This window comes from Balaenoptera musculus, chromosome 5 (genome assembly GCF_009873245.2).
Source record: "Balaenoptera musculus isolate JJ_BM4_2016_0621 chromosome 5, mBalMus1.pri.v3, whole genome shotgun sequence".
Classification (NCBI taxonomy): Eukaryota; Metazoa; Chordata; class Mammalia; order Artiodactyla; family Balaenopteridae; genus Balaenoptera; species Balaenoptera musculus.
This window is the reverse complement of record NC_045789.1, coordinates 127448104-127470629: the sequence shown is the minus strand read 5'-3', so window position 1 is coordinate 127470629 and position 22526 is coordinate 127448104. Positions and strand designations below refer to the sequence as shown.

General features: G+C 35.0%; 1 pseudogene across 1 annotated transcript; it reads right to left on the bottom strand.

Annotated features, from left to right (window-relative positions):
- Positions 1–7848: 7848 nt before the first annotated feature.
- LOC118895354 lies at positions 7849–9660 on the bottom strand (annotated as a pseudogene). Its single transcript, XR_005019924.1, has 2 exons — positions 9638–9660; positions 7849–8321 (listed from the first exon to the last, which is right to left on the bottom strand). The product of XR_005019924.1 is annotated as a cytochrome c oxidase subunit 7A2, mitochondrial-like (transcript).
- Between the last annotated feature and the right edge of the window lie 12866 nt (positions 9661–22526).

Genomic DNA, 22526 nt, shown 5'->3' with positions numbered 1-22526 from the left:
CCCACTTTTTTTATTTTTAATAAATTTATTTATTTATTTATTTTTGGCTGCGTTGGGTCTTCGTTGCTGCGCGCGGGCTTTCTCTAGCTGCGGAGAGCGGGGGCTACTCTTCGTTGCAGTGCACGGGCTTCTCATTGAGGTGGCTTCTCTTGTTGCGGAGCACGGGCTCTAGGTGCACGAGCTTCAGTAGTTGTGGTACTCGGGTTCAGTAGTTGTGGCACACGTGCTTAGTTGCTCCACGGCATGTGGGATCTTCCGGGACCAGGGCTTGAACCTGTGTCCCCTGCATTGGCAGGCGGGTTCTTAACCACTGCACTGCCAGGGAAGTCCTCCTCCCACTCTTTTATCCTCCCAGACCTACTTCCTAAGGTCCTGCAAGGCTAACTACTTTTCCCACTCTCCACTTCCCTAACCCTATTTCAGGCCATTACTATCTCTTGCCTGGATTATTACAACTGGTCTCCTTCTTCAGTCTTGATCAATTTCAATCCATTCCCCACAGAAACATAAATTCGTCTAAAATGCAAAGTAAATCCCAAAGTTTTCTGTTTGTCTCCTGCTTTTCTTAGAAGAAATTCCCAATCTCCTAAAATTGGTTTAGAAGGTTCTGCGTGATCTGGCTCTTGATTACTTCTCCAGCTTCAACCCAATTTCTTCTCACCCTCCACTTAAGCCATATTGAACTTCTTACAGTCCACCAAATGTGCCCACCACTTCAGAGCCTGGCAGGGGCTGTGTCTGATTTACGGAACATATTCCCTAATTTTGTGGTCTCTATATACATGACCTTCTAGGAAGTCTTTCCAATTGCCCCCAAGTATAAGTTAGACTGCCCTCCTATATGGCTCTCTAGTTCCCTATATTTCTCCTGTCATAACAATAGCACGCTGTTTTATAATTTTCCATTAAGGCATTATTTCCCAGTCAACTAATTTTTCCACTAACACAGAGTAACCACGTATTTTTCTCAGTGGTACCTTCAGGTCAAACCATACCTGGCAAAGATTTAGGTACTAAGGAAATGTTTGTTGAATGCTTAATTTATATCAATAGATCCGAGGCTTATAGAGAGCAGAGGAAGGTATCAAGTTAGGTTACTGTGACAGTCTATATAATAATAAATGTTGAAAGTCTGAAATAGACAGGAGGACTGACAATATGTGGGGGATGAGTGAAGTATAGTGAAAGATATTTAGAAAGTAAATTTGACATGACTTGGTAACTAAGTGGATGTAGGAGATAAGAGAAAAGAGTTAAGGATAATGCCTAGTTTTAAATCTTAGTTAGTGATTCCAGTAAAAGAAGAAACACAAAAAAAGAGCAGCAAGCTTGTGTGTAGGGAAGGTAAATAAGGGTGTAGAGGTCAATTTTGAAAATATTTAGTTTCAGGGAAATGTAGAAGATCCAACTACTGATTGAGAACCTCCTACTGGAAGTAAAGCTTAGTCTAAAAATTCATTCTAAAAGGATCACTAAGAACTGGGAGCCCTATACACTTCAAAAAGTTGTAGTAAATCTTTTGCCACATGTTCAGTGCTTCCATCTAATCTTTCAGTTGTCAACTCAAGTATTAGCAGACAACAAATATTACCAAAAACAAAAGAGAGTTTCTACTATGACATATAAAAATTGAAATAGTTAAATAAAAGTTGGAGGAGACTGATTTTGCAGGAAAAATAAAACTTCAAAGGAAATTAATACTCTTAGGTAGAAAATAGGGACTTCCCTGGTGGTCCAGTGGTTAAGAATCCACCTTCCAATGCAGGGGACGCGGGTTCGATCCCTGGTCTGGGAACTAAGATCCCACATGCTGCAGGGCAGCTAAGCCCAAGTGCCACAACTACTGAACCTGCACACTCTAGAGCCATAACTAGAGAAGCCCACACTGCACAACAAAGCACCTATGGGCCACAACGAAAGATTCTGCATGCTGGAACAAAGATCCCACGTACTGCAATTAAGACCCAACACAGCCAAATTAATTAATTAATTAATTAATTAATTTTTAAAAAGAAAGTAAATAAAATACTGCAACCATGAAAAAGAACAGGATACCATTAAAAAAAACAAAACAAAAAGGACATTCCGAGAACAAAAAGAGGGGGTAGATTCCTAGAAAATTAGAACTTTGACAGTGGAAATGAAAAGTTCAAAAGATAAGTCTGAAGAGAAATTTAGAGACTATTCTAGAAATTTGGGCCAAAAGATAAAAAGATGAAATAAAGATAAGAAATTTGCCAGTGAGGTCAAAAAGTTATAGTAAGATAGGAGTTCCACAAACGGAGTACAGAGAAAAGAGAGAGGAGATGACCATTTGTATTAGTTTCCTATGACTGCTATAACAAACTACCACAAACCTGGTGGCTTAAAACTACATAAATATATTTGCTTTCAGTACTGTACTGTAGATCAGAAGACTAAACTCAGTCTCACTGGGTTAATATTAAGTTGTTGGTAAGGCTGGTTCCTTCTGAAGGCTCCAGGGAAGAATTCCTTTCCTTGCCTTTTCCTGCTTGTAGAAACCACTCATATTCCTTGCCACGTAGTTCCTTTCCTCCATCCTCAAAGCATATTACTCTAACCTCATTTTTGTCATCACATGGCCTTCTCTTTAACTCTGCATACCTCTTATAAGGACGATTATGATTGCATCAGGCTTACCCAGATAATCCAGGATAATTTTCCTATCTCAAGATAATTAACTTGACCACATCTGCAAAATTCTTTTTGCCATAAGATTTACATGTTCCAGAGATTAGAACATGGACATCTCGAGGGGGTGAGGGTGGGGGTGGGGTGAGGGGGACCAGAGAGAGAATTATTCAGCCTACTACACTGTTGATAAAATAATTCATGACAACTTCCCACAACCAGAAGATCTTAGTCTGGAGGTTAAAAATACGCCTTACTTCCCAGCACAGTAATGAATACACAATAAAGCACAGTGTAGTAAATTTTAAAATATCAGAAATATATGAAGATCTTATAGACTACAGTGTAAACCATAATTATGTACTTCTACCCAAGAGTACATTAAACATTAGAAGACAATGGAAAGAAATTATTTCCAACCTAGTATTCCATAACCAGCTAAACTACTAGTCAAGTGTCAAGTTAGTATAACCCTGATATCCATACCTGACAAAGATACTACAAGAAATGAAAAGTTAAAGGCCAATATTTCTCAAATTAAATAACCCTAAATGAAATATTAGCAAATTAAATCCAGTAATATATTAACAGGATAAGATATCAACACCAAGTAGAGTTTATTCCCACAATGCAAGGTTAGTTGAACATTTGAATGTAATCACAATCAGTATAAATGACCACATCCATAGACTAAAGGAAAAAATAATATAAATATACTAATAGACTAAGAGAAAGCAATTGATAAAATTCAACATCTATTCATGATAAAGACTCTCAGCAAACTAGCAATACAAAAGAACTTTCTCAATCCAATAAAGGTTTGTTTTGTTTTGTTTTTTGGTGAATATTGCCAAGCTGATTTTAAAATTTATATGAAGATGCAGAGGACCCTGAATAGCCAAGACAACCTTGAAGAAGAATTAAGCTGGACGATTTATACTTCCAGATATCAAGACTTACTGTAAATCTACAGCAATCAAAAGGGAAAAATTAAGTCAAGTCATAGTAGTCAAAATAATGGTAACTCCTAAAGAGTGAGTATTGACTAGATCGGGGACTAAGAAACCTTTTGACTGATAAAAATGTTCTATATCTTCATTTAGATGGTGTATACAGGTGTGTATGTGTGTGTGTGTGTGTGCGTATATATATATATATATATATATATATATATATATAGTCATCAAACTATACCTTTAAGATTTATGCAACTTGCTATATATAACTTCACCTTGATAAAATTTGAAAGGTTTAATTTATATTTCAGGGTAGAATAAAACATCTTCAGACATGTAAAGTCACAAATATGCTTTCTGTGAAAGCTATGCGTGGATGTATTCTACAAAATGAGAGAGCAAACCAACAATGAGGAAGGCCTGGGACAGAAAAAATAGATCAAACCAAGGAGAGAAAATGAAGGGATTCCCAGCATGAGGGTAAATGAATCCCAGAATGTCAGCTGTACCTCAGATAGGAGGGAGAATAGCCCAGATTGGAGCAAGCTCTGGGAGAGAGAACTCCAAAAAGATTAATTTGATAGAATGCCTGGTACATCTGACCATATAGAGAGGAGATTTAGACAACTGCAGATAATTTGAAGTTTAACTAATGAAAGGTACAGAGAAAAAGAAAAACAATAAATAAGACAACTTTTTTTCCAGGAAGCCCATAAATTGTATAGGAAAATTAACTTAAACAGTTTATTAATTAACTTGGCTCTCTGAACAGCCTTTACTTGGTTATAATCATGTGTTCACCAAATATCTAACCAAATATACTATAAATATAAAAGGGGTTAAATAATCAGCTAAGGGGTGAAAGAGTTTCCTCTGGGGTGGAGGGATTAGTGGGAGGCATAGCTGGAGACTGATATTTTTGTAGTAAACCTGGCAGCATATTTCAACTTCATAAATGATGTGCATGCACAATTTTTACTTAAATAAGATCTCAAAAATTTTCAGAGAGGATGGGAGTGATGCAAAAGAGATTAACAGGTGATCAGTCAGGAGATGAACTTCAGAAGGACTAATGGTGGGACTGAGTGATAGATTGCTGTGGATCATGGTCTAGATGGAATAGCTCAAGGTTTTCCAATTAAGTTTTCAATGCTATACCCTTGCATTTTAAACCTATCATTTTTCAGAGCAAGACAACCTTTCTTTTTGAAACTCCTTTTTTTTAATGCAAAATGCTTTAAATAATTTGTGAAGCATTCTGTCAGCATTTTATGCTTGCTGGGAAAAGAAGTTTTCTTCTCTCTTCCTATTATTGCTATCTCTCAACACTTGCAGCAGAGAATTTATTACTTATTAAAGCAGATGACATTCCTTAAGTGTCTTCAGGAATTATAAACAATTACAGGAAAGAAAAGTGTTTCCATCACCAAAAAGGTAATAATGATGGAACCCAGTATTGAATATGCCAGTGAGATCACACAGCTTACAGAGCAAGCACAGTGTTTTAACCTTTATCCTAGCTGATAGAAGATGATGCAGTATTCTATTATCCAGAATGACAAGTGATTTATTGGGATACTTTCTTTTCTTCCAAACTGTTTTAAACCACTGTGTTTTTTTCCCCAGTTGCACTGATTTTTCATCTTAGTGCACATACAGGGCTATAAACATTTGAGTGATCATAAAAAAAAAAACAATAAAAAACCCACCACCACCAACATTCTCAGTTCTGAAGATACTCACTTTGTTAGTGCTATACCACATGGAGGTTTGCCTCATTGCATGCCCAAACAGCTTTTATTTAGGCAGATTTTTTGTAGCCTTGTCTAAAAGTAAACAAAGGCTTAGAAAATTCCTGACATTTTCCCCAAAATCTGCTTGCTAAAATCTTTTAGAAAAAATCATTGTATGAGGAGCCAGATACTCTTGCTAAAAGAGAAAATTACTTTAAAATAGGATTCTGAAACATTTAAGGATGCAGGGAGCAAATTAAAGGCTGATAGTGGAACTGTGATGATTATGTATGTGCCATTTTTCAAGCCTGAAATTCTGGTGTGCGTTTTCCTTGCCCTCAAGGGAGGTGAGATTGTCAGTCTTATGGTAGTTGTTCAGAAAACCAACAGACAAGCAGTTTTCCTGAGGTTCTGAAATAAGAACAAATCATTTAAGAACCTTTCCTCCTAATGTTCTTCTCCAATGGAGAGAAAGACCCCTACTCCAGGTCACTGCTTAGAGTGGCAGATAATTATTTGGTTTTCAGGTAGGGAGCTGGTGGGGAGTACTAGAGTCAAAGGGTGCTTTGTAACACTGATATCTTTTTGACAAATTGCCCAGATTTCCTGGTTAATGAGCCACTGTTACCTATGTTCTGTAGATGTACAAAATGAAAGTTCTGAAAGATAAAGACTGCCACTCTAGTGCATTTTCCATTATTGCTTGCCCTTTGGGACTTTGTTACATACTAAAACTTAGAACTGTGTATGCATGAAATGGGGGGAAAATGTTATTAAAGATAACGATCAGTATAGTTTCAGGTTTCTTTTTATTTTAAAACATATAATCTAGCAAGAAGGAAGTCTAAAGTATTGAGGCCTACTTAGATTAGGGAACAAAAGAATTGGATTCTGACTACTTTAATGAGTGGTTTCAGTAAATTCCTTAATCTTTGTGCACCTAGGGCTTTATCATCTGGCAAAAAATAAAGTGAAAAAAAGAAGAGACATTAACTCTAAAAAGCCTTCTAACTCCAAAAGTGGTTTTATTTTCAAAATATCATCATTTCCATGGGATATTAATCTACGATATTATCTGTTTAGAATATTCAAACATTTTATCTATACTTTTATAATTTCTTCTGTTTACATTTACTATTAATCTTGTGATTTACATAGTTTTAAAAATCACATCCATAAAGGATATTAGGAAAATTTGTTGTGTGAGGCCAGTGTGATAATTTTTTATTTGATATTAAAATTATATTAATTAAGATGCTGGGAGTTTGGGGTTAATATATGCAAACCATTACATTTAGAATGGATAAAAAACAAAGTCCTACTCTACAGCACAGGGAACTATATCCAATCTCCTGGGATAAACCATAATGGAAAAGAATATAAAAAAGAATGTATATATGTGTATAACTGAGTCACTTTGCTGTACAGCAGAAATTAGCACAACATTGTAAATCAACTGTACTTCAATTTTAAAAAAGTATAAAAAAATTTAAAAATTAAAAAAAATTAAAAAGATGCTGTCATTAGTTGTTTTAATTAATATAATGAAATATTTCAGCTATATTAAAAAGTAAGGATATAATAAACATCTACCACCTATTATAATAACTTTCTAGGCCCAAGATGGAGCTGCTCCTGCCTTGGGTACCAAGTGAGCAAATTGAAACTTAGGTGAACTTTCTTCTCCCTGTAAATGTTCCACTTGACCAGAAATGCAGTATAGCCAGTCAGCCAATCCCCAAACATGAAGCCAACTCTGAGCTCTATAGTTATTTCCTTTTCCCTTCTCACCCCAAACAAGGTTGACTATGTGGCTCCAGCCAATTAGATATTTTATATTTTTCTCTTCCTTGTCCTTTATTCTTTATCCTATAACAGCTTCCTGCCTTCCACCCCATTTTGCAGTTTTCTGAATAGAGATAGTCTGCTTCATCAAGTGTTAATAAAGTTTGTTTGTATCACCTAAATTCCCTGCTTTAAGCATTTTTTAACACACTCAATTGAAGAAAAAATTCCATTCATCTCCTTTTCTCTCTCAAAATAGCCATTATCCAAAAGCCATTATTTCTAACCATGTTCTTATAATTTTACCTATAAACTCTGTATTTGTATACAATGTGTCATCTTGCATGTGTCTATTCTTTATAAAATAGTAGCATACTGTACTTATGCTATACATATACTTTTGAGATTATCTACACTGATTATTTGGCTATAACTCATAATTTTAATTGTTCTATTTTGATGAATTAATGTGACAAAATTTGTTTATGCATTCTCATAATGAATGTGAAGGTGGGCCCACATTCATAAACTCTCAGAGGAGAATTCTGCTACCCCAACTCCCAGCTCAGGCCGAAACAGGTAAGTTGCTTAGCTGACTCTCTGTGCCAGTGAGTAGATATTTTTCCAGTTCACCCTTGACTTATTCACTGTTGTTGCAACTGTTCCATAGTTTTTCATTTTATTTTCCATTCCATTTTCTTTTTTTTTTTTTTCATGGTAAAGACTGCTTTACTGGTGGCAGGTAGTACAGGTCAATAAATATTGATCCCCAAAGAAGAACTCAGTCAGTTATCAGATACTGGTCCACAGAGAGCTGAATGGAGTTGAACCAACTGATTGCTGGGAGGATAAACTGAAATCAATCCTGCTTCTTGGGAAATGAAGCCACAGCCAGCTGATATATGGCATACGCTGTTCCACCAACTGTAAGAATCATGATGGCTCTATACAGGAGGGTATCAGCTATCCCACACTTTAGATGCACTGGAATTTCATTATCCTTCTGAAAGTGCTTTTGTTTCTCTGGAACTTTATTTTCAAACTGCCTGCGTGAAGCAGTACTTATGGTCCTCCGGGCAGTCTGACAAAGCGCCAGCACACTCCGCAGCGTCTTATCTCACTTACTGCCCACCAACCGCGACAACTGAACACCAGGAATGAAGATCCGCACGTCGGAACCGGAACTACCTTCTCTCTATTTCATTTTCAACTCCCTGATTCGTGTATCCACAGTGCCGTTTTCTGTTCCTACAGGGCCATTAAATTCCAATTCTTGATAACTGAGAGATGGAACCAACCCTCACCCCCATTCCCACCTCCCAAGGCAGCTGCCACATCAGCTGGGGCTTTGTTTCCTCATCATTTATCTCCTTTGGGATTTTTCAAATTCACCTGTGGGCATTTAAATGAACAGTTATGTTCTGTGTAGTATTTCGAGGTTTTTAATAACTGAAAGTTCTTTAGGTTATCTAATCCCTACCAACCAAAAACACCAAGCCATTTAAATTGTTTTTACTGGATATAATGTTTAACATTCAATTCAACGATGGAGAAGATAATTTTAGGATTGCTAAAAATGAAACCAAATTTTTCATATATGATTCAGTGATAAATCTTTATATTAATGTCATATCCAAAATGGTTTAGCTCTTTTTAAAGTTCTTTTCAGAGGCCAAAGATGAAGAATTTGGTTTCTTTCAAAGGTCTATTATTTAATTCATGTAATTTATTAATGTATTTGAATTTATATGAATATAATTATGATTAACTCATTTATTCAACTCATTTCATCTTACATTTTCTTGATTTTTATTGAAATACCATGTGTCATGATCTACAAGAATTCAAAAATCAGTAATTTTGCCAACTTTTCCCACTATTCTCCCATAACTAGCCTATGCCCACAGTAAAACAAGCTGGAGGGCATTTTACATCCCAATGTGAAAGATTTTTCTGCCTCTGAACCTTTGTTTATGCTTTATACCATCCATATGCTCTTATTCCCCACTCCTCAAGTCTAACTCTCAAACCCTACCCATTCTTCAAGGCCTCTTAATATGTCTGTCATCTTCATGAAAGCACTCTTTATTCCCCAAATATGATCTCCAGTCTCTTTCTGCATAACTCTTCTGGTTTTATCATATTCTATCTTGGTTTACTGCTTCATTGTGGTTTTATATTTTGTTTTAGCTTAGAAAATAAGTGTCTCTTTTTTATTCTTACAGTCCATGAAACGCTTGGAGAATTTGTAGAAAGTCAATAAATACCCATTAAAATTCAAGATAACTAAAAGCTCCTTTGCAATTCAAATTGAATGTTTTAAATAATTATAAATAGTATCATTACTTAAATATAAACCCTGAAAGGGAAGATTTAAAAGTGCTACATGCTACATAAAAGGTGTGACAACACATGGAATAAACCTCTCTGGATTCCTACAAAAAGGAAGGTTTAGACTAGATGACTCCTAAGGTTTCTTCTACCTCTAAAATGCTAATATCCTTCTCCAACTTCAGATGCATTTTCATGAACATTTCGGTCAGGGGGCATACTGTTCAAATTGGCAATGAGATGGTCACCTGATGAGTGCCAGGAATGCCAGCTCCCCAAGAAATTGGGTGTTTTAGGAGTACAGCTAGGGTGGGGTGCACCTGGATGCTTCTTCCTTTCATGCATTGCTGGAAGCCATGCAGAAGAAGCAAATAAAAGACAAACAGAAAATACTAGAAACAGGAAGAGAAACTCTGTCCTCCTCCAATGTCTCTCCACTGCCCTCTATTGTCTTCGCTTAACACTGTGCCTGTTGAAAGGAAGAAATGATTATGGGATCCAGCTTCTGTATTGCAGAGCAGGCAACGCGGGATGGATTTGAAGCTGAGAGGCAATAAACTGATGATTGGCACAGCAGGGAATATAAATTTCATTGCAGACATGTTATCCTCAATTTAGGAGCAGATTTCCGAACATTTAAAAGACGGAATGGTCATGTTATGCTATGAGGAGGTAAATCTGGATTTAAAAATTGTATAATTCTTTCAAACACCAAAGTACTAGTTAATAAACTACAATTTCAGTATATTAAATTATAGCAAAACAGCTCAATGCATTACATGATTTTAACTTATTCTATAGTTTTACAAATGAAGAATATATTTCACTTTTCCAAATCTGTTCCAGTTTGATATCAAAGTCTATTTGTAATAAATACCATGAACTACTCATTGGGAAAAAGACAGACACGTGCCTTAAAATGAAACAGCATCTAGTGGTTGATATATTAAATTATAATGAATCTTTGACTCTAACCCCTAGGAATTTACTTGAATAAAGAGACATGGTATGATAGCACGAAAATATCATGTTCCTCCACAACACTGTAAATCAACTGTACTTCAGTTTAAAAAAAAAATCATGTTCCTCAATTAACAGAATAAAGATCTGTTCTCCACTATGATTTCCTTGGATCTCATCATTCATTTATTTACATTTTTTTCTATTATATTTAATAAATATAAAAATCCCTTGTACAACTTGGGTAGTATGCCATAGTGGTTAAAAAGCATGGGCTTTAAAAATTGAGTAGGTTTGAATCCTGGCTCTCATACTTGTGCGACTCTGGGCAACTTGCTTAACTTTCTCAGTTTTGTCATTTCTAAAATGGGGACACAGTACCTGCCTCATAGGGTTTTTGTGTGTATTAAATGAGCTAATACAAGTAAAGTGCTTAGGACTTTGCCAAGAGCATAACAGGTGACAAAAGTTTGCTATTGTTGTTTTCCCTACTACCTATCCTTGAGAACAACTGTCAAGCACTCGATTGATTATGTGACTGATTATGTTAAGAAGAAACAACTAATTTTCCCTAAAACTCTATTACCACATCAGAGAATAGAGGGATGAATCTAAAATGAACTCTCTCTCCCCTTAGAATTCAGGACCATTTGACTATTTCTTCAGAATAGGATCAAATGTATTGTTTGTACTTGTCCTAACACCTTGTCACATAAGTCATGACTGATTTATCCCTATCACTTAAGCTTTCAATTATCATTATGAAACTTGTTTTATGTTTATATTTATATATTTCCTCACCCCAAATCACCCAACTGATCCTCAGAAAAAAATCTGTTAAGCTCTAAGGATAAAATTTCTCAGACTTCTGATTTTAAAGCTTGTTAAATTTCCTGTTTCAAGTCATGGATATCAATGCTAAAGAAGTTACTGATATAAAGTTACTTTAAAGAATAACCTGGTCCTGAGAATGTGCAGTTGAGCAGACAAGTGGTAGAACAATTTTTTCCTGCCACCCTTAATACATTCATGTATCTAGTAGCTCAATTCATAATCATTTAATAAAGTGAACATTTGTAGTATTAAATATTAAGAAAGAAACAGGCTATCAAAAGTTAAAACCCTACTTGTATTTAGCTATGTTTAAAAAAAAAAGTCCCAGGAATATTGTAATGAGTCTAGGTTTAGGAGCAAGCATTGTGCAAGTTAATGTAAGTAATGAACCTTTCATGTGAAATGATGTAGTGTCACAACTCATTTGCATCCCACTTAAAGTGTAATTAAGTTTCTCTGACAGCATGGCTTATGGCTGAAAGAACAGACCTGGCTGCTAAATTAATCCAGAGTCCCTCAGTTAATAACCCTCACAAAGAAAACTTCACACTCTTTCATTTAAAGTTCCCAAACTCCCATTTACAGAAGTGTATGACAAGACAGCCCTACAGAGAAACCTTTGTATAAAATTGATGGCCTCTCACCAGATTTAATCATCAAAACACCTGAAAACCGGACTTTGATGAATCAGGAACTGAGAATATGCTATTCTCACTCCAGCTAGGAAGGCTGGTGGTCTGGAGGGGGAGGTTTCACACTTGAATTTCACTGCACTATATATTTAAACTATAGTATGTTTTCAAACTGAAATATGAAGTGTTGGGAATTTTGAGATTTATAACAGAACTGGCTTACCATAATAAGAGCTCAGAAATAATGGAATTTGTTTTTTCATTCATTCTTTCAGGACTGGAGTACTTCATATAAGTTTCCAAGTGAAGTTGCTATTCATTAAATTCTCGAGTTTTTGTTTATTTGCTATTGTCATCGTTTGTTTGTTTTGTTAAGAATATTCACTTTTGCAATCCCCAGAACTGAATGTGATGTTGCCACAAGATTAGAACTACAGAGTGTTATTTAGAACAAGTTTTAACTAAACAAGGATTTAATTTATAAGTAATCTAAACTGTCTTCAGAGAGGCGAACAAGAGGACAGGCAAATTTCTCAGGATCAGATTCCACTTCACTCCAGGGCAACACAAAAATCTTTGGCCAGCATTTATGCTTGGCAACTGATTGGTGCTATTACCCTCCTCTTCTTTTCCATGCCACCCAAATTCAAAGGCTGATATGGAAAAAAACAGTCTATCTTTAAGCTGAAGGTCTCAAAATCAACTATTGGTATATAAATAAATATAAATAAATAAATGTATATTAAAAATATAAATAAATAAATATATTAATATATATACACATAAATATATATACAACTAAATATAACTATTGGTATATAAATAAATTGGTTCCTCAGAGAGTCAGTGAAAGTGTTGGTAGCTGGACAAAGAAGACTAGATATACCTTTAACATACAAAACATTCCTGAATCCAAGTGCCCAATAATTTAATAATGTAATGATTAATGGACTTACTCTAGTTCACTCAACCAATATTGCTCAGAGTATTTTAGGTTAAGTTAACATTTATTCTGACAGATGACCTGCAATGCCACCCCTACAAGAAAACTGTCATATTTAGAAATTAAATAATACATTAAAGTGTAACACTGAGTAGAAGCTGTAATATTCACCTCCATGTTTTCAAAGCACTGAAATGTCCTTAGGGCAAAATTTGCAGCTGTTCATTTTTCTACTTCAGGTCTCAGCACTATACAATGTATCACTGGAATTTTAACAGAAACATCTTATGCTCTTTCTTGACTTTCCAAAGATCTATTTCAGGGAAAAGAAAAGTTGCCAGGAAGGATGAGTTGATGGGAAAGAAGCACCCTAACAATTATTTTCTCTTATCGTTTATTTTTTAAAAAAACATTATTAGTAAAAGATACAGCAGAAAAGTCACGTTCAATTAGATGATTTATTGCTGGCGTGTTGTTGGAACGTTTACAGTGGTGGCAGACAATGATTTTACTTCAGCTGTCCAACTGAGGCCAAAAGGTGGTGGTACATGGAGTTCTATTTGTTAAGTGCTTTTCGTTATGAGTTATAACCTGTGTTGTCAGAAGGTAAAGGATCACAGCAAAACTCTTTCCACAGCTCTCAGTCTGGCTTCTCCCAGTTGTTTCCCATAATCCACTTCAAGTTGAAAGGTTTAAAATACTCAAGGCGATGGCTTCAGGTCACATAGAAAAAAATTCAAATTTTAAGTATTCAATACACAGCCATGGTTTTATTTATTCATTAAATAAAATTTAAAAGAGACACATATACATGCTTTAATTACTTTAAACATTGTTCATTAATATATCTATTATTTTATTTTAAAATGATATTTATAATAATATATTACATCTTTTTTTACATACGTGTATAATTTTTCTTATGTATACAAGTACAGAACTTGCCACAATAGTCATTGAGGAGTGAGAAACCATTATTTCTATGCTAATTAATGATTATATATACATATATAATATATTTTTCTTAATTCAAATCTCACTGAAAAAAGTTTATATGAGCAGTTTGTTGAATTCACATTTTAAGACATGTGAAGATGATATGAATCCAAGGTTCGCCATGCAATAATAAAAGTATCCTCTCATGTCTTATTGGTAGTTTCTGTGAGTCCCCGATTACTACAAAACACGCTCACTCAACTCACACAGAAATACTGCATACTAATTAAGTACTTTCAGTCATACAACACTCCTGTAAAATGAGCTTTACCTATGTATTATCAAAGTATGCAAGCTTTTACTACCAGCGGCAATGTTACTACTATCATTCATAAAAGCAAACAGAAATCATACAGTCCTGTACAGTGCCTAGTACAGCCTGAAGGAAGCTGATTCAAGTTGACTGCTATGTAGATTCATTTCCAATTATGTAGGAGTTGATGCAAATGACAGAGTTGTTAAAGTATAAAAAGTAGGTCAAACAAAAATGTTGAAAATAATTCACCTGTGCTATACATAAAGAATATAAAAAACTATATATGTATATATGTTACACATACTTAGATATTTATAATTTTACATGAATGTGTAGTTTTTAATTTTTTTTAACTTTTTTATTTTATATTGGAGTATAGTTGATTAACAATGTTATGTGTAGTTTGAGTGTAGTTGATTAACAATGTTATGTGTAGCTATTTTAATTTTAGGCACTGTGAAAAAAATGATGAATGCTTAAATTATCTTCCCCCCAAAATGTGTAGCATCTGAAATGAGCAGGTATCAAAACAAAAATCTCAAATATTTATAAAATATAATACATAGGGAATATTTGCAAAAAGAACCATGTTGGATTTTGGGTTGGAGTTATGGAGGGCTGAGAAATACACAAGAAAGGTTACTTGGTAGATTTAATTCTACATTTTAGAAAGCTTAAATAATTTACAATTGTTCCTTGGCATTTTCAGTTCCAATTATCTCTTAAAGTATAAACCAGAAAATGTTTTAAAATAAATTTGGTAAAAATCTCACTATTTGTGAATAGAGCTACTTATTCTAATTACCGGAAATGCAATGAAAATCTTTCTGGGATATAAAAAAACGTAAGGAGTTGTTGTTAAAGCTCTTATCTCCCTCTCACAACTCATTGTAGGTAAAACCTGAAAGTCAATATATAATCAAATTATTTGCATACTTACAAGTTAGGCCTTGTCCATCCTCTGTCTCTTCATGTGGCGTTGAATAGAGGGCTTCATAAATTCTTCTAATCCCTGATCCATGAATTGCATACGAATTCATTTTATCAATACCAGGTGGAAAATATTCCCAAGGAAGAAATATAATTCCACTCCACCGGTTCCAGGTAGTGTTGACTTTAAATTGTGAACTTGGCTCTTACTTTCATAGTTAGGAGGAAATAATCAAAACAGCAATAATTTTCAATTGGCAGATTTAATGCATTAAACAAATAGAACCAAAGTTTAAATTAGACAAAAATGATATAATTGCTTTGTAAGGCAAGCTTGTCAGTCATGGTTCCTAAGTTGAAGACCTATTAGTAATGCCATTGAGTATTCACCCCATTCACAGTTTTATTATTTATAAAGCGTTGAAAGTATTTATGGTCTTCTATAAAACATATAAAATGTCAGATTCAATTTGTACAAACAGCTAATTTTTATAAGGGCATAATGATACTGCTGACCTAAACATTGGTTCTTCATGCTTGGAGCTCTAAGGAAAAGCAAGTGAAACAGCTTTGTTCGCTCATTAGCCCTAACTTTATTGTAGTTGTTAATATCTATGCTGATCCCTGGCAGGCAAACCCAGACTATGGAGACCTGCTAAGCAGCCACCCTAGCCCAAGGAACCTGACCTGAATCACAGAGACAATTTCTCATGGACTTCATATGCCCCTACCTGCTCGAGTTAATTATTTCATTCTTTGTCACCATTTCAGAAGCTGATCATATTTATTATATTGGTCACATTCACTCCTCATTCATCAACAACTATTTTATCAGTTTTGTAAGTTTTTAGAAATTTTTTGCTGACATCAATTTTTACCTTTTTAAGTGGTTCATCTCATTAATGCTTATTCATATAAGGCATAAAAGGGATAGGTTTTGGAAACAATCCATGTCCCAGATAGAGAATACTGGATTCCTTTTTTACTTAGATTATCTCCCCGTAGACTTCTTTCCCCGTTCCCAGACAGATCCTGTCAACCCTAATGAAGAATCTAATATTAACTGAAGTTGGCCAGAATCACTGACAATCCCATTCTAAAAATTACCCATTTGGAAAAACAGTGCTGGTCAAGAGCCAAATTACCTTCTCTGCTCTTCCAACTCCACTCCCTCAGAGACTGAGACAACTCAATTTTAAAAAACTGTTTGGAGAACTGCTGTAACAATGTTGTCCACAGGACAACTGACAACTTCTATGAAGAGACCCATTAGTCAAAATCTATGGTGTCTGATAAACATATTCCGCTGATCATGGTCATTTCCCTTGACAGTCTATTCTGCATCTAGAGAAGAAAGTATGTGAGGAATTTTATCCAGGGATGCTCTGGAACTAGCTCTACTGTAACTTCATAGAGCTGCCAATAGTTGTCTCCTTTTTAGAATTTTTTCTTTTTTAAGAGCACTATAAAAATAAAGGGTCCATTGTCAAATTAATGGAATACAATATACTATTCTGCTGCCAGGACGAACTTGAGTAACTTGCTTGACCTACTTTCAAAACAGAAATTCCTAAGAGTTCTCCATTAGGACTATAATTTCTTGATTCATTTTAACATGATAAGTGTATCATAAGGATGCCATTTTTCCAAAAGCCATTTTCGAAAAAAGATATTTGTATAAAGATCTGAGCCCACTGAGCTTCAACAAATGTTAGGATCTAAATAGAGCACCATTATCTTCTCCTCATTCCACTTGCTTCTATATCAAGAAACTTAAATCAATTCCTGACTTTATCAAGCTCTGGACTGTCATTCAATGAGTATTTATTAAATGCCTGCCATGTGACAGACACTTTTCAAGGAACTGGGCATATTGGGTCAACAAAACAAAGTCCTCACCCTCACAGAGCTGATACTCTAGCTACATTCATAAAAGAGACTCTTGAGTAACAGCAGACACCTAAGGCAATCATCTTAAATCCCTTTACCATTTACCAAGAGAATAACAGGATGCCGTTTTTGATTTGCTGAAAGCACTGCAGAAAAACTGATCTATGTTTAGAACACAGACTATAGCAGTAAATCATTATCCAGCGGAATAACCTTTTTACTTACCATCTGCTATTCCCTTCTGCTTGAGAAGAATACAATTCTAAGAGGTCAAAGAGGATGCCCACCTTGTACACCAACATGTTCCCATTGTCTAGCACACTTAACATTTGTGGAATGACTAATGAGCATTAGGCCAAGTAGTATATGAATAAATGAGTATATTCACAGGGAACTGTATAACCGTGGTTGATTTAACACCCTTAATTATTCACAGTATCATCTTTCTTGCTTCTCAAAGTGACTCTGTCAAGTGACCTTCCTGTTATATTAGGCAACAGGTAAGATCCTAAGACAAATTGTAAACGCGCTTGTCATAGATTGAGGTAGCTATTTCTGTGCTCTTCGCCCACCCCCACCCCTTCCCTTCCTCTACCTCCCAACATTTGGATATTCTGCTGCTAAATTCTTTAAATTTCGCTCTAAGTGGTGAAGCAAAAGATTCCATGTAGTAGCTGCAAGAGGGAACCAATGTGCCATTTACGTGTTACCACAAAGGAGAGCTCCCTTGATTCCCCAACTGCAGCATCATCAGCCTGCCACCTACCCTCTCGAACCCTACTTGTTTTTCCTGCTGAATTGCTCATGGTTTATTATTTCTTTTAATTGGAAAAATTTAAACCTGATTCAGGAGCCACATTAAAATCTGGTCCTCAAAAATATTGCAGGCCAATCTCTTCAAGGTTTATGGTGACTATTTCTACAATGTCAAAGAAGGGCTTGTTTAAGCATTTGAGTAGAACCAGAGACGCTTGTTTGAGAAAAGCTTTGGCTCTAACTGAGGCATTCCTGCACAGTTTCTTTGTAACGAGGATAGATTTTCATTCCAGCAAGAAAATAAGTGAAGCTCTTCAACATTCTTCCTGAAACACCATCTTGGCCATCAACTTTGTCTGATTAAGATTACAACAGAGAATTTCCTGGTGGTCCAGTGGTTAGGACTCTGTGCTTCAGCTGCCAAGGTTTGATCCCTGGTCAGGGAACTAAGATCTCACAAGCCGCGTAGCGTGGCCAAAAAAAAAAAAAAAAAGATTACAATAGTCTTCTATCAATTAGCAACACATAATAGAAGGCATCATCATAGTGTACTAGCTGTTGCTTCCCACTGTGAATTTTCTGTCACATAGTTCTTATTATAAACCTAGCTAAGATCATTTATATTTGAAAGGAATTGATTGATTAAAGTGGTCATTTAAAAAAAATTGTGTGATTGTAAGGTACTTAGAAAAATACAAATTCCTAGGAGCCATTCAAGATCTCCTAAATCTGAATATTCAGAGAAGATCCAATGCCTAGAACAGTGCCTTGCACACAGTAGGTGCACACTAAGTATCAGTTAAAAGAATAATGTATGAGCTATTAAGTCCCACACTGCAGTGTTTCATTCCCTGAAGATAGATGGTTCATTCTGTGGGACAGAATCATTAGGATTTTCCCCACCTGAACTCTTTGCTAGTCAAGACTTCCCCTGGAATGTGAGGTCCTTGAAGGAAGGAGCTCTGACGGTCTTGTTCACACATATAACCCCAGCCACATGAACAACACCCTGTACGTGGTAAATGCTCACAAAATATTTGTTGAATGAATGAATCAGCTGGTGAATCCCCATATTTATCAAGCCCCATACATAATGCCAAGGGTGTTCAATCAGAGTAGAACTCATAATACTAAATACAGGTAAACCTGAGCCAGAAAAGTTGAAAGTTGACATTGATGACTTCAACGCAGTTTAATAGCCTATTTTCTTTCTTCAAACAGTAATATTTACTATTTGGGATGGATTGCAATGGCTCTCACATAAAGACCAAATTCTTCTTATTTAAACCTGTATAATAATGCCCCATAAAATTGTATACCTACAGCTAAAAATGTGAAATGTATTAGTTTATTAATATTGTAGCAGATTTTGCAGGTGGCACTCGTGTATCAAAGAACTTCTAACCTAAAGGACTATCCTCAAAGAAAAGGTATAGTCTTTAACATAGAAGAAAAAATTTTTTTCTTCCTTTCGGAGCTAAGGGGGTTTTCTTATTTTGTAGACTCCCAGTGTAGTAGCATGGCTTGGTGTTGTTTGTTGTTTTGTTTTGCTCTGCTTTTTATTTTTTTTATTCCAAAACAGAAGCAGAGATATTTAAAGTAGATATAAAGAAAACATATACCAAAAAAAATTTGGAGAAAACTTGTTTTTAAGAAATCCAATCAATATTAACTAAATTAACAAAACATTTTGAAAAAGTGGATACATGTCACTGGAGCAAAAGCTCCAAGAGAGCAGAGACTACATGTTATTTGACTTTGTATCCTCTGCCCCTAACACGGAGCCAGGCCCATAAAAGGTACTCAGTGAAAGTCTGGTAAATGAATGAATGAAAGAATGAATGAATTCATTTCTGCCTAACAAATATATTCAAATAACTAACTTTGTTTTCATTAATCAAACCCATTTTTTAACGTACCACTTTCAGTAGCAATTTTCTTGATCCTCAAGTGCACATACCTTTTTCCACATATTCAGACAAAATTGTGCTCCAATTTTCAGTGTTGATTATGCTAGATACTACAGAGCCAAACCATTTTAAGAATTCAGCAAAACATTTAACTCTATTTGACATATAAATAGACAGCAGTGTTAAATCTGTCACTTTGTCTCAGTTACCACTACAACTGTTGATGGGATTTTAATCCAGTTGGCATCTACTTAACAAACAATATACTCACAGTTCTCAGTTTTCATTTTTCCCCTTTTACAAAGTAGAAAGTTAAATGGTAAAGTTAATAGAGCTGTAAAAAATATAGTACCAGATTTATTTTAATGACAGTGTGAGTGTCATTGATTTAGAACAGCTGCTCTTTAAATAAACAGACTCAGGGCCTAATAACTGTACAGAAAAAGGCAAAGGCATATGTCTATTGCTGGGGCCTGAAGACCTGTTGGCAGGTCACTGCCCAGTTAGGATTACTGGTCTCAGTGGCAGTTTCCCCATAGCTCAAAAAACTGCCCAGCTGCTTTTGTATGCAGAGGTTCCTAGATCGATTTCTTACTGGAATAGATTCCTCACAAACAAGGATAATCCTTTATTTGAGGTTTAGTCACTTGAATTCCTCTCTGTACTCTTCACTGTCAGGCTTTGCAATTTTTATTTATTCTTGGTGGAAGGCGCTTACTATTGTAGTTATGGCACTTTCCACTCTAAGCCCCTCTTTTCAGTGTCTTCAAGAGAGAAAGATCTTTAGCTAGAAATTTCTCATGCTTGTTGACAGTCTGGAAATGATTTATTTTCGAAGAGAAGAGAGGTGAAAGGAGTAGAAGGAAAGATCATTATTCCACCATCTTTGAGAACTTATCAGTTAATCACTGGTTTATTGTTAAATGAAATGTGATGGCTTTCAAGATTTAATTTTATTGCTTTTATCTTTAAGAAGTAACACTAAAATATTTTACAGTCTCATAAGTAGAGTAAATCCAACAGGCTAAAAAGATTCCCTGTGGCTAAATTAATTTTAATTTATTCTCTCTCATATTAGGTAAAGTGGATTACTGCAACACTCGACAATGAAAAAATGCTTCAATCTTATACATATTTATAAACACATTTACAAATATATTTTTAATGTATAGATCTACAGATAACAAATATTTATTTTGTGGGTATGCTTTCAGATGTTTTCAAGACTAGCTTCTTCCACACACATGAAAGAGTCCATAATAATCAGAACTGTCACTCTTTAAAACCTCTACTTAATTTCCTGATATTTTAATCCATTGCTTTCCAAAGCTTTTTCTCCACGAGAATTATTGCATATATACCTAGAACTAAATTATAAAATGGTTACTGAAAGAATTATTTAACAGTATTTCAAAATATATCAAACTCACTCTGGGCTTTCTGATTTTGCTACATAGAAATAAAATATTTATTTCTTTATTTCTTTAATTTCTTTAGAGAATAGCAAGATTCAAGGCCATCTGCTGCTTTTGTCTCTTCTTTTTTTAATAAAACAGATTCTTTGAAGTAAATTATTGCCAATTACACGTTCATCCAGGGAGAAGAGAAAAAATAGTGAGTGGATTTGCTTAAAAGACTATTCCAACTTCGCAAGTGTGAAGTCTTCAATATAGACTATTAAACAGTAGAGACTAGAGTGGAAAATATACCGAGACTAAAACTAAATACTATAACTACTAAGAATTTAAAGGAAACTTGTCATTATCTTTTTAATTAGATGCAAAAGCAAGCTGTTTATGAAAGTTAAGACCCCTATACTTATGTCTGATTTCTTATGCTAACCTTAAAGACTCTACAATGAAAACTCACTGAAATACTGAGTCCACATACAGGTAATAACTTCTCAAAACCAAGTTTATATATCAGAAACAGAAATCGAAGGAAAGTATACATAAAAATATAAAGTTGTATATCATGTTTATTATTGTATTTTTATTATCTGAGCTCTAGAACTGGACTTTGTCTCATCTTCATAATTCCAAATGTAAAATTAAAATAAATAACCTGTGTTTCTTCCTCTAAGAATGTTTGATTCAGGGTAAGACTAACAGTAAGCCATTACTAAATTTAAATTCCCCTTTCTCCTCTTAGGGCAGGATCAATAAGTAAGAAGTAAGCTGGACATGAATATTGTACATCAGGAAGTTCCCCCAAAGAAGACACTATATCCAGGATAGAACTCAACATGTTATATAAACAGTGCACTGGAGCCAGCCTCACCTGAACTGGAGTTGTCTTAGCTATTGTCCAGAAAGCATAAGCAGGAACATAAGGAAAACACATAAGGAAAGATTCTCTTTTTTCCTCCATATTCAGAATAACACATTGGTATCACCTTCCTGGGTACAGGGGACAAGCATAAGTGAATGTTGCCTAACTTCCCAACGTGGAAAACAATTATGCTCACTTGAAAAATCCTTTTTCAGCAGAAAAGTATTACTTCTCACAAATTCTTAAGTGGAATACAATTTTATGTCCAATCAAACATTATTATTACTACGTATGAACCACAGTAGGACGATCTGGCAGGTATATTATTTGGGGCACAAATCCCAACCTGTGTTTAAAAAAAAAAAGCATTACATAAAAAGCTCAGTTAGATGTTAGCCAGGGTTCAAAATGAAAACGTATGCACGAGCCATTCAGAGCTCACAAATAAATAAAAATGGAAAGGTCAGCAATGGTCTTTCTTCCTCACTGTTACTAAGCCTTCGAAATAAGCTCAGGAAGTGTATGCAGGTGGTTTTTTTGATTAATTTGATAGAGGTACATCCATGGAACAAATTTACAAGTGATTTGCAGGCAGGCTGGCATTACTGAAATGAACGGCGCTATTACTATGATTTATGCTACTATTCCTAACACAACTGATAAAGTGAAATTTACAGTCCTTAATTACCAC